Consider the following 13295-nt stretch of genomic DNA (forward strand, 5'->3'; position numbering starts at 1 on the left):
TCTACAATGTCAATTACATCCAGTTGATTGATGGCTCTGCTCAGTACAACTATGACCTCACTGATATTCTGCCTGTTACATTTGTCAATTACTGATATACTGGTGTTGAAGGCTCCAGCTATAACATGGAATTCATGTATTTCTCCTTGTATTCTATCTGTTTTTGCTTTATATTTTGATGCTTTGTTGCTGGGTGAATATACATTAAGAATTGTTTTGTCTTGTTGGAGAACTGACCCCTTTATAGCCATGTGATATCACCTAAACTCAACATGAGAAACATAGCTTCATATTGGGACACATAACAGTGAGCCAAATGGTGCTACCAATACAGAAGCAGCATAAGATACATCTTCCCACTCATGGGACTTAAAATCTACTTCACAATACAAAACTCAAAAAAAAAAAAAAATGAACACGCAAGGCAGTGCCTAATCAAGCAGGTCCCAGAGACGTTCAAAGAAGGGGAAGTCACAGAAGGAGAAAGTGAGAGCTTAGCGGATGGATGAGACAATGGGCAATGACCGGGCAGTGAGCACAGTCCATTCAGAGACACTGGAAATTTCATTCTACAGTTTACTCACATTTATAATTTTGAACTATCACTCTGGTGTTGGGAGAAATTGACTTAAGGTAGGGCAGTGATTTATTTTAAAAATAACTATGCTACAATAGCTTTAAAATATTGGACCAGGCGGTCTACCCCAAATTACAAAATAATTACCCATCAATTTGTTTATGAATTTATTGGTAGCCACACATTTTTTTTTCTAGGAACAAAGTTCCACAGAGTGTTTGGATATCAATCAGGTCACAGTATAACTGAAACTCTATTACCCTAGAAACACCCTGCCCCACAGGACAGGACCATTTTGGAAAGCTATGAAGACTAGACACTTCTCTTCACTCTAACTTCTCAGCCAGGACACCGTCTCTGTTCAAGGCCAATGGCGGTGGATTTCACCATGGTTGCCCTCCACAGCAAAGGTTGGCTGGCGAAGGTTTATGCGGCCATGTCTGGGGGCAGCAGTGGGGAAAGAAGAGCCCATTAGCACAGAACTGAGCTCATCTGCAAGAAGTAAACTTCTCCGTTAATGGTAGTCAGGTCCACAGGAGAAGGTTCTAGGCCTTAGGGCCACAGTGGAAAGGTATTCACCAGGAGAATGACTCACAAGTTGTTCTTACTACAAAAATGCAAAAATTAGCCAGGCGTGGTGGTGCGTGCCTGTAATCCCAGCTACTCAGGAGGCTGAGGCAGGAGAGTCACTGCAACCTGGGAGGCAGAGGTTGCAGTGAGCCAAGATTGCGCCACTGCACTCCAGCCTAGGTGACAGAGCGAGACTCCATCTCAAAAAGAAAGAAAGAAAGAAAAAAAATCAGTACTTTAAGGTGACTGCACAGAGTAGCTTGAATTTCAGGGACTCTTGTACTGTTTGAGAACAGATCCCTCCTATCCCCTGTCCAACCTCTGAAGGGGTAACATTTCCCCAAATGCTACTGAAAGTCATCTGTACACACCAGTGGTGAGCATGTCATTTCAATAATGTGCAGGACAATATCAATGCCCAGTGGAACCCATCAGGTGGGATTCAACACATGGCCAGTGGCAAAGCAGGTTGAGCTGCTCCCCTCCCCACGGTTTCTATTCTCAAGTGAGGCAGGCCGTGGTCTAGTCACTCCAGGATACAGGGTAAGAAAAGGAGGGAAAGGTACACTCAGCTGCGGCAGGCAGTCATGCAGGCCAAACACTGCAAACCCTAAGGGCAATCTCAGATAACCTACAAATCTACAATGTGACATTTTCTATGTGTTCTTTTCTTCATCAACCAACAACTATGTAGATTTCTTATTGAGTGACGGAATACACGTGGAATAATAACTGTGCCCCCTTAGCACGGTGCCTATTGAATGAAAGATAGTAAATAAACATTAGTTTCTTTTCCTTCTTTGTGTTTTTTAGGGGAGGTGGGGAGTAGGGGTTAACTCAGCCAACTGTTATAAAGGTACAATTTCCCTGGAATTTGTCAATTGAGCTATCACTGCAGCATAAGGAATCAGGGCTGGGAGCAGCGATTGCCATCTGCATTTGTGAGCGACCTAAGCTGATTTACCATTATGATGATGACTTTACAAATCTATTCAGTATTTTATGTATTTAATGCCCTTAATGCTGGGTTGGGCTACAATAGTGATTAGTTGCACTAATTAGTTGAATTCATAGAGAAGTATTTGGAGTTAGTTATGAGAGGATCGTATGTAAATTAATGCTAAGTATATGTAAATAGGTTTCTAATTCCTCTAGGAAAAAAAAATCCACAACACAACTGCCTCATGCTCCCCACACCCTACTCTGATCATCTGATGACACTGGCACATGGAGATGCCATTCATGACGACAGCAAACCCTGCTGCTCTGAGGGCATCGGGTCACCCAAATGGCCACAAGGCTCCAGTGGTGTTCCTGAAGAGGGTAGAGGGAGAAGGCTGCTGCTCCTGGAACTCAAAGCTTTGACCAAGGTGACACAGGAGGGAGGAAAGGAGGAGCCCGGCTGTTTCTCTAACTCTGAGCCCCAGGCCACTCAGTATCCTGGCTGGTGCCAGTCAGGGCGGGAGACTAGACCTGCCCTGGCTAAATACCTGCAGTTGGATCTCAGAGCAGGGACGCCGAGCCCTGGGGACAGCAGCCACATGGGCCAGCCTCTGTCTGCAGAGCTGACATAACTGCCATGTGCTGAAAGTTAATGATTTGCTTCAGGAAAAGACAAAGTGGATGCTCCTCACCAAGTGTCAGGGCCCCTGCACTAGAATCTGTGACTGTTCTACCCAGAACAGAAGAAGTGTCCCTTCAGTCACTAGCTGGGTACCTTGGGTTTGCCCTGGGCCTACGCATAAGCTCTGAATCCAGTGAGTTGCACATCACCGGAACGGGAGGCAGAGCAGGCTCTCCACTGATGGCATGGGAAATAAATAACGCTGCACTCAGCCATCCTGGGCCAGTCTCCTTTGAGGTTTGTCCGCCTATCTTACGATGAATTAAGAAGAAATTCCCATGTCAGAAAACGAGTGTGCATATTCTAAACTGTCATCACACATTGCTGAATAGCCTTATGAAAGTGTTGTGTCTATGAATACTCCCACCAGTAATATATGAGGAGGTGCTTTTCCCAATCTCTCATGGGCATAGGGCCTGATGTGAGTTTTCCTATCTCTGCCAATCTGATGATTAAAAATATATGCTTTTTTATTCATTTATAGTAATGTTTAAAATATTTTCATGTTATTACATTTTTTATTTTTTAAAACTGCTTATTCTTAACATTCTTAATACTAAAATGTTAATCACATATATTGCATATATTGAAAATTTTTGAATATTTGTTTTTCATACTTGATCGTGGTGCTTAATCATTGAGAAAAATAATCATTTGAAAAATTTTATCACAAAGTATAAATTGCGGCTGCTTCCTAAACAAGTGGGCAATTTTTTTAATGACTAGCCGCAAATGAATGCAAAATAGTTCTACCTGATACTTGTTTAGGAGCCTGTTGCTTGATTACTGAGCATGCCAATAAACTACCACAGGTGCTTGGGGCTCCTGCTCTTCAGCAACTGAGCGATCCTTTGTGCTTGAAGCTTGGAGGCTGCACACAGCTGAAACTGGCCCTGCACAGACAGGCAGCCGAGGCAGTCAAGCTCTGGGGACCATGACAGTCCCTGACGCCACTGGATGGCAGGAGGGAGTAGAACTCAGCATGCCCGCTAGGTGCACTTAGCACCAGGGAGCAAAATTAGTGATGGTCACTCTGGCAATTTCCTTACCTGCACTATTCAAGCTGGGAATAGATTTGCTTCAAGTGCTCTGGCTCACGGGCTATCAGCAGCCTCTTTGACCCAGAAAAACAAAACAGATTTGAGAAGCACTGACCAGAGCTCCCAGCTTGCCAGGGGATGAGGGATCCAGAAGGAGCTGCTCTGCCGTGCATCTGTGGAATAGCCAAGCAACCATCAGCCATTCCCTCCTAACTAAAAACAATGAACAATTCTCTCTCTCCTATACTCTGGCCTGCCCAAATGTTCAGGGGACAATGTCAGAGTGTAATTTTGATCATGGCCATTTCAAGGCGTTTGAAATGGGATTCGTTGCCGGGTTAGGCCACCATGAACTTGCACATTCACCTTAGGAGGCGTAGCCTTCAGAGATGACAGCATTCAGCCTCAAGACGAGCCCCCAATTCACCCATGGTCTTCCCGGTATATCCCTTCCCTGGGGATACAAGACAGTAAGCAGCTAAACAGAACCCGCTGTCTGAATGGGGAACCTGCATGCTGGGGTTCTTTTCTGCCTGAGCCCCATCCTTCTATGGACAGACCTGTGAGTATTACATGCACAATGAGAACTGTAGGTTTGAGCCCCATGACACCTGGCTGTCCAAGAAGTGTTCCCTGTGTAAATGCTGACATGGACAGCTCCGCTGCTTGCCTCAGGCATTTCTACCTGGGTGTGATGGCCTTGTGATGGACGAGCACTTCAAGGACCAGGACTCCAGAACTACCACTGTCTGCATTGTACCACTTTTATGCTGCCATCTGCCTTTCTATACAAAGTTGCTATTAATCAACATTTACCTTTTTCTGCAAATACAAGTTTAGATATCATGCAAATTTCATGACCAGTAAAGGCTGCTGCTCCAATGTTCTGACTGAAAGATGATCGTTTGTTATTTGCCTTAAGATAATGAACACCTTTCCATAATGGTCTCTAACACTTCCTTACAGTACCAACTATTTCTTACCTCTACCCTGCCATCCGCTGAGAAATTACTAAAAAAAAAAAAAAAAAAAAGAGGCTGGGTGCAGTGGCTCACGCCTATAATCCCAGCATTTTGGGAGACCAAGGCAGGTGGATCACCTGAGGTCAGGACTTCAGGACCAGCCTGGCTAACATAGTGAAAGCCCATCTGTACTAAAAATACAAAATTAGCCAGGTGTGGTGACGTGTGCCTGTAGTCCCAGCTACTTGGGAGGCTGAGGCAGGAGAATCGCTTGAACCCAGGAGGAGGAGGTTGCAGTGAGCTGAGGTCATACCACTGCACTCCAGCCTGGGTGACAGAGTGAGACTCCATCTCAAAAAAAAAAAAAAAAGGTGGGGGGGATTTACAATATATAGTTTTTATCACCTAGTTTCAACTAAATATTGTGAATATTTTCCCTCTTTTTTTCTACAACAGTTAAAATAATTACATAGTTTGGAAGAAACATAAATTTTTAAGTAGTCTCACTGGGAAAATTGAGGTAAAATTTTTTTCCAAGAAGACTTCATTTTTTTTTACAATGTGTTGAGCAAAAAGGGAACTCCTGTCTTAGGTAGCTTGCTACAGATGATAAAAACTTGCCCTTCAATTAACCTTGTAACTTGCTTCTCTACACCCACATAATCATGAATCAAGTGATCTACTTTGTCTTTTCCAATCTCTGTCTCCCACGTGCTTCCTCTTTCCTATCCAGTCTCATCATGCAGATGAACTTTCCTTACTTCAGCACTTCTGGCTCCTCCCTTTAAAAAGAGATATTAGTTGATTTTGATCAACTCTAGTAGTCCCTGGGACTAGAGGTAGCTGGGACTACAGGTGCGCACAGCCACGCCCAGCTAATTTTTTGTATTTTAGTAGAGACAGGGTTTCACCATGTTGGCCAGGATGGTCTCGATCTCCTGACCTCATGATCTGCTCGCCTTGGCCTCCCAAAGTGCTGAGATTACAGGCGTGAGCCACCGCGCCCGGCATAAAACCCTTTTAAAAAAAAATTATATATATGAATATGCACAGTAAAAATGGGAAATACATTGAGAAAAACGAAAAAAGACTGAACAAAACCAAAACAAAAAAGAACCTTTTTTAACATTGAAAACCATTTTTGATAAATGGTGAAATGTCTCAAAATCTCCCACTATGAGGTACATAGGAAGTTCAAGGAACCAGACGTTTCCCAGAGCTTGCTAACAAACTCCTTCCTGCAGCAGGGATGGCACGTCTCTCAGCGTGACGCTCTCAGGAGGCAAGGGTGAGACCGAGGAGGAATGGGATCTGTTCTTGGTGGAGAGCCTGTGACTCTCTCTCCCTACACACGGTGACCTTGGGGCACTTCTTCCTAGAAGAGGACTGAGACTCGGGGGCTGCCAGCCAAGCCTGGAAAGGCTCGAGTCCATCGTTCATTTCATCAAGTTGAGGAAACAGCTGGGTTTCCTCAAACACGGTCCATAGTTTATTGTATACCTATGTTGGAAGTCCCTGAATGCGTACTCTTCACACGTTGGTAAATGGAAATTTATTTCACCAAAATTGCTCAACGATTCCATCGCCCACATGTTAAGAAAACTTGCAGAAGCAGAACAAAAACTGAGAAAGGGAAGGGATGATGGTTGAGAGGTGGGAGGATCCACATTTTCCCAGAATAGTAGGATGGAATTGAACTCTAACACTTTGGTAGAAAATCATAGTCTCTGCCCCACAACAATCCCTAAAAACAGCAGCAATTGCCAGCAAAGGGAGGAGAAAGATGGAATAGGTTATAAATTAATCAGCAAAGAGAATAAACTAAATTCCAGAAGCAAATGACCAACCAGTTTCAAGCAGATGAAATGTGTATGCATTACCCTTGTTCTTCTGAGTAACTGTACAGTCTGTATACTAGAATCTCTCACTGCAGAACCAGAAGCAGCTATGAAAAGTCCTTGGCGAAGCCAGTTTCCTTCCAGCCTATCCCTCAGGCCCAGCAGGGATGAGTTTTCCCACCAGGTCGTTTCACTCTGTCCTCTCAGTTGGTGGCAGGAACCCTGGTAAGATTCTGGATGGAAGCTGCTTTCCATCCTGGACATTTATATTTTAACAGAAACTCATCATGAAAAGTCTTCTAGACTTAAAAGCATAAGTCACTAATTGTGTAATCTGAGGTATAAGGAAAGCAGTAGGAGTTTTTTTCATCATCTCTTGAATCACAATGCAAAAATAGCCCCCATCTTCATAAGTCCAACTCTCAGTATCTCTATTTCGCAAAGGAGGGTAAGTCCAAGCCATCGTAAAAGACAAGTTTATGTGCCATCATCCTTGGTCCAACTGGTCTCTCTCAATTTAAATGACACAGTAGGTCTTTGGAATGAAAATTTAGAGAACACAGAAGAGCCATCTTGAAAGAAAAAGTTTACAGATTAGAGAAAAAACCTTCTAGAATTTTCACATTGTATAACAAATTATATGCCTTATTCTATCTTCATGGGTATACCATCAGTACTTTTGATTTTCGCTCAAAAACGCCAAGCTACTTTAAAGGAAAAACAGAAACAGAATTTTTTAAAAGCTGATAAACATAATACACCAGTGGCTCCCAAGGGAAAAGCTTTCAAACAAAATAGTCCCTTTTGGTGGGAATTGTAGAAGATGGGAGTTATCGCTATGAAATGATGGAATTAATCCAGAACAATGTACATTTTTATACTGACATAGGAGTTTAATCAGATGCTCAGGAACACTCACTTGAAAATCAAACTCTCATCATCATCCCTGGAAGCATTTCTTAGAACTTTCTCCTTGCACCCAAGCTTTTGCCTTCAGAAATAGCAGACAAAACCCAAAACAAGACAAACAGCAGACAGAGGAGATGAACCTGCCTAGGCAGGCACAGAAAGGGAATGAGAGCCCAGAGGTCACGTCTCTCAAAACACCACTCCGCCAGGGCTTCTTCTAGAAACACACAACCCACTCAACAAGTGCTGGGTGACTTTCACCTTACTCCTGCCCCATCAAAACCAAACGAAACAACTCAAACAGAGAGAAAGAATCCATGCTAAAGCTTTAATTCCTCGTTTAAAGCATGTGAAGCATCTAACTGTAAATTTAAACAATGGAAAAACAAATCCATTTACCTCCTGCCAAAACATTCATCATTAAAGAGAAGATGCTCTATGCTCCCTAATCCATCACCAGGGGAAATCACTGTTCACTGTGGTCTGTAACGACTTTCCTATCATACACAAACATGCATTTGTTTTTATAAAATTGGGATTTATTTTGTATTTTTATATCCCTTTTTTTTTTTTTTCTTTTGAGACAGAGTCTCACTCTGTCACCCAGGCTGGAATGCAATGACATGGTCTTGGCTCACTGCAACCTCCGCCTCCCGGATTCAAGTGATTCTCCTACCTCAGCCTCACGAGTAGCTGGGGCTAGAGGCGCATGCCACCACAGCCAGCTAATTTTTGTATTTTAGTAGAGACGGGTTTCACTATGTTAGACAGGCTGGTCTCGAACTCCTGACCTCATGATCCGCCTGCCTTGGCCTCCCAAAGTGCTGGGATTACAGGCGTGAGCCACCACGCCCAGCCTATATCCCACTTTTTAAACACCCGTGTTATTGTACTCATCTTATGAATCTTTGAAACAATTTTGTTTTTTCCTTTCTTTTTTCTTTTTTTTTTTTTTTGAGACAGGGTCTCACTCCTCACTCTGTTTCCCAGGCAGGACTACAGTGGCACTATCATGGTTCACTGCAGCCTCCATCTCCCAGGCTCAAGTGATGCTCTCGCCCCAGCCTTGAGTAGCTGAGACTACAGGCAGGTGCCACCACACCTGGCTAATTTTTGTATTATTTGTAGAAACATGATGATGTTGCCCAGGCTGGTCTGGAATTCCTGGGCTCAAGTAATCCTCCCACCTTAGCCTCCCAAAGTGCTGTTATTACAAACATGAGCCACTGTGCCCAGCCCTGAAACAATTTCGGTGGCTACATAATATTAAAGCAAAAGAACCTATCACAATTTATTTCACCATTTTCCTATTGGACATTTAGGTTGCTTCTCGTGTAAATTTATATTTATTTATGTAACTAATTGATGAACATTCATCTCCTTCACCAGATTGTAAAGCCTTGTGTTTGTTTTCAGTCACCATTATTTCTCTTTCCATAGCAAAACTAAAACATGCCAGTTGATGATAGTGTCTGGTGAATGAGGGATTGAACCTACGCTTTAATTTTTTCCTCTCATCAGCCTCATCCACAAAACAGTTCTGATTCTCACCTCAGCCATACACAGTTGTCTCTCTCTTCTAAAATTCCCCTGTAGTTCCTTTTTTGTGTGTGTGTGCCTCCCTCACAGAGGAAAGATATTGAGCACGATTATGTGTCAGGCCCTGTGCCAGTCATATTCAAGGAGAAAGTGCCTGAAGGGTTGCACTACAGCCTTTATAAAGGACAGGCAAAAAAAGCCCTGCCACAAAATGTTCAATCGAGGACCCTTCCAGAATGCTCCAGTGGCCCCACCAAGCAGTCTGGCTCTGGAAAAAGCTCCAGAGTCCCACCCGAAATGAGATCTCCATCCCCTCTGTCTGGGGATTGTCTGCGAGGACAGAAGCCTGGAGTGCACTACAGCTCAGCCGTCTGTCATAGCGGCTGAGCCGTGAGCAGGGAGACGCGAGGCAGCGGCTGAGGATGGGGGCGCTGGAGTGAGTTGCACAGAGCTCTGACTTTCACGGAGGGTGTCAGCAGAACTGTATGACGTCATCTGCAAGGAGAAGAAAAGGAGAGTGAGAAGCCATTAGCCCATTCTGGAGAAAGGGAGGAGAAAGTAGTATTGCCTTGTCAATAGAGTGTACTTATTCTCAGACGTAACTAACTGCCAAAATAAAGACATCATTACACATAAAAATTGCAAGGCAGAAATAGATGTGTGAATTTTCACTCACTCAAGGGCACAGAAGTCTCTATTTTCCTCCCCCTTAAATGACACTTTTAAAACTAATGGGTTTCTCTGATTTATTTATTTTTATTTTTTTGAAATGGGAGTCTTGATGTGTTCGCCAGGCTGGAGTGCAGTGGTGCGATCTCGGCTCACTGCAGCCTCCGCCTCCTGGGTTCAAGCAGTTCTCCTGCCTCAGCCTCCCTAGTAGCTGGGATTACAGGTGTACGCTACCACACCCGGTTAATTTTTGTATTTTTAGTAGAGACGGGGTTTCGCCATGTTGGCCAGGCTGTTCTCAAACTCCTGACCTCAAGTGATCCACCCACCTTGGCCTCCCAAAGTGCTGGGATTACAGTCATGAGTCAGTGTGCCCGGCCATTTCTCTGATTTTTAAACTTCACATATGGGAGGTACTGAAATCCACAAAGTTTGAACACCAAGAGTTCACTGAAAATAATATTTATTTTCCTCCACACCACAAATTGTGGTTATCCTCCATTTTGTGTGTGTCTTAACACACGTGTGAAAGCAATGAGCAGGCATCAGGTTAATTTTGACTAAGGATTCCAGGAAAAGCTACTTCACTTCCTAAGGACAGTCAATGTATGAGAGGGATGTAGGGAGGGAGGGAGGAGGGGATGGTAGCTGGAGGGTCCCACATTTTCAAAATGATAAAGTTTCAAGTTTCTGACCTACAGCATCTTCCTTCTCTCTAAAGAACTTTTAGCATTTCTTGGCAGGCAGATCTACTGGTGTTAAATTCACTCAATTTTTGTCTAAGAAAGTCTTTATTTCTCCTTTACTTTTAAAAATTGATGTAAAATAATTGTACAATAATTGTACATATTTGTGGGATACACAGTGATGTTTCAATGCATATAATGCATAATGATCAAATCAAGATAATTAGCATATTCATCACATCAACCTCCTTCATTTTTAAGGGATAATTTTACTGGATACAGAATTCTAAGTTGGTGAGTTTTTTCTTGCTTGCTTGTATGGTTTTTGAGGAGAAGTCTGATGTAGTATTTATCCTTGTCCCTTTGTAATAAGGTGTTTTATTTCCTCTGGCTTCTTTCAAGTTTTTCTCTTTGATTTTCCTGTAGTTTGACTATGATATATGTAAGTGCATATAACCTGTTCAGTGTTCTCTCAGTTTCCTGGATCCTTCATTTGGTGTCTATCATTAATTTTAGAAAATTCTCCGCCATTATTACTTCAAATATTTCTTCTGTTCCTTTCTTTCTTCCCCTTTTGGTATTCCCATTATGCATGCCTTTTTAAACTTTCCCACAGTTTTTGCATATTCTGTTCTATGGCTTTCATTCTTTTTTCTCTTTGTTTTCAGTTTGAGAAGTTTCTACTGACATATCTTCAAGCTCACTGATTTTCCTCAGCCATTTTCGAGCTACTGATGAGCCCGTCAAAGGCATTTTTAAATTTCTGTTAGAGTGTTGTTGATTTGTAGCATTTCCTTTTGATCTTTTCTTGAGTTTCCGTAACAGCGCAATGGGTTCATCTTGCTCACTGCCCAGAAAGCCAAGAGCAGTGAGAACAACAGGTATTGCAGAAGTAAGAGTTTAATTATTGCAGAGCCGCCCAGACGAGGACAGGGAGAGATGTCTCAAACCCGTCTCTCCAAGAATTTGGAGATGAGGGGGTTTTTTAATGGTACTTTGCCAGGCAGGGGGCTGGGAAACTGAAACAATTGAGGAAATCGTGGAATTGTTTAGAACTGTCTTTATCCAGCTGGGAGGGGGACTCAGGACCAGGTAGGTGGCAGCTCTTGGTTGACCAAAGTGCTAAATCTGAAAAATGTCTCAAAGACCAGTTCCCCTTCAGTTTCACAACAGTGATGCTATCTGTAGTAGTTGGGAAATTTATAAATCTTGCAACCCTGCGTTCCATGACGCTGGGTCAGGAAGCAACTTACAGAAAAACAAGCTGAATGATGACGGGTCACTGTTTAACTCTGCCGCCTCTTCTTTAGCAAAATTCAACACCCTACCGGAATTCTAACTTTGTCTTATGAGTGTGGCTTCAACCTCCGAACAAGGAGATGCGTTAGTTTTCCTTGCCTCAAAGTTGAGCTATAAACAAAATTCCTCTCATAGTTATCTTGGCCTCTATACTAGATTAAGCAAAAAATCAATTTAGCCTGTGAGGTTAGAAGCAAGATGGAGTTAGTCACATTACATTTCTCTCCTTACTTACAATTCTGCAAATTTCTTCTTTCTGCTTACATTGCCCATCTGTTCTTTCATATGATCCACTTTTTCCATTAGAGCCCTTAGCCTATTGTTCACAGTTACTTTAAATTTCTAGTCTGATAATTCCAGAATCTCAGGCATAACTGAGTCTGGCTCTGATGCTTGTTCTGCATCTTCAAGCTGTGTTGTTTCGCCTGTTTGTGTGTCATCATTTTTTGTTGAATTGCTAGACATGACTGGGTAGAAAGAACTGAGGCAAGTATGCCTTTAGTGTGAAGTTGCTTCTCTGGCTGGGAGTTCAGCTGTCTACAGTTTGCTCTAGCTACAGGTGTTAGAGGCTAAAATTTCCTCTAATCCTCTTGTTTTTTTCTCTCCTGTTGTCTTTGGGTTTTCCCAGAGACTTCTTAAATAAGGTCTAAAATTTGCATTTTTTTCCGCTGTCCTCTCCTGTTGCAAGAGCCCCATTCATGTGGTGCTAAGGTGTGGAGGGCGGGGAAGTGTTCTGTAGACCTATGATTAGGTCTCAATTTTGCAGAGCCTGTGCCTTGGCCTGCTTCTCAGCCAACCAGTACCCTTCTCTATCCCCGCTTAGGTGAGACAGGAAGGCTAGAAGGGGCTGGAGTTGGGTGTTCCCCATTCCCTGGGTCTGCTAGGCTCTGGAAAACCATAAGGTAGTTAGCCTCCATGGTACAGCTTCCCTCGAGGGAGGGATTTTGTTAAGACACAATGTCCTGGATGTATTTCACAATGGTTACTTTTTCCCTTCCCTGTGGAAATCAGGAGAGAGCCTTTCTCTGGTGTTCTCTCTGAGCACCTGGTGGGGTCTCCCCTGAAGTTAGGCTTATGAAAGTGTGGGCCCCCTATAATGGGACCTTCCTAATGTTTACATTTCAAGCTCGTGTACACTGAGCCTCCAGCAATTTGGCAATTGCTATTTAGGTTTTCTTTCCCTGGTCCTGGCTCCAGTGGCCTCTGCTCCTGGTAAGCTATGATTGATTAGCTGTATTCACCTGCCTCTCCAAAGAGGTAGTGGTTTGTTCTGTGACCTCAATTCTCTGATAAACATAAAAAAAATTGATTTTTAGTTTGTTCAACTTTTTTCTTGTGAGGACAGGAGTGACAACTTCCAAGCTGGAAACGAGAAGTCTCATTTGGATTTTTTTCAAGATTTTTTTTTCCTATTACAAATAATGATGACATGTACATTCTGAAACCAGCCCAGTTGGTCCATAGAACTAATATGTATGGTTTTTTTTAAATAGACATGGAAATTGATCCTCCCTGATCTTAAAACTTAAAACTTACATTTGTCCCATCTGAGTTCCTTCCTCAGGAAACTGACCCTCAGGCA

At 43.0% G+C, this 13295-nt stretch overlaps 1 pseudogene; it reads left to right on the plus strand.

The window, feature by feature from the left end:
• The first annotated feature begins 4072 nt into the window (after positions 1-4072).
• Positions 4073-4616, plus strand: LOC112133754 (protein Cripto-like; annotated as a pseudogene).
• The last annotated feature ends 8679 nt before the right edge of the window (positions 4617-13295 follow it).

The sequence above is a fragment of the Pongo abelii genome, chromosome 5 (genome assembly GCF_028885655.2).
Source record: "Pongo abelii isolate AG06213 chromosome 5, NHGRI_mPonAbe1-v2.0_pri, whole genome shotgun sequence".
Taxonomy (NCBI): domain Eukaryota; kingdom Metazoa; phylum Chordata; class Mammalia; order Primates; family Hominidae; genus Pongo; species Pongo abelii.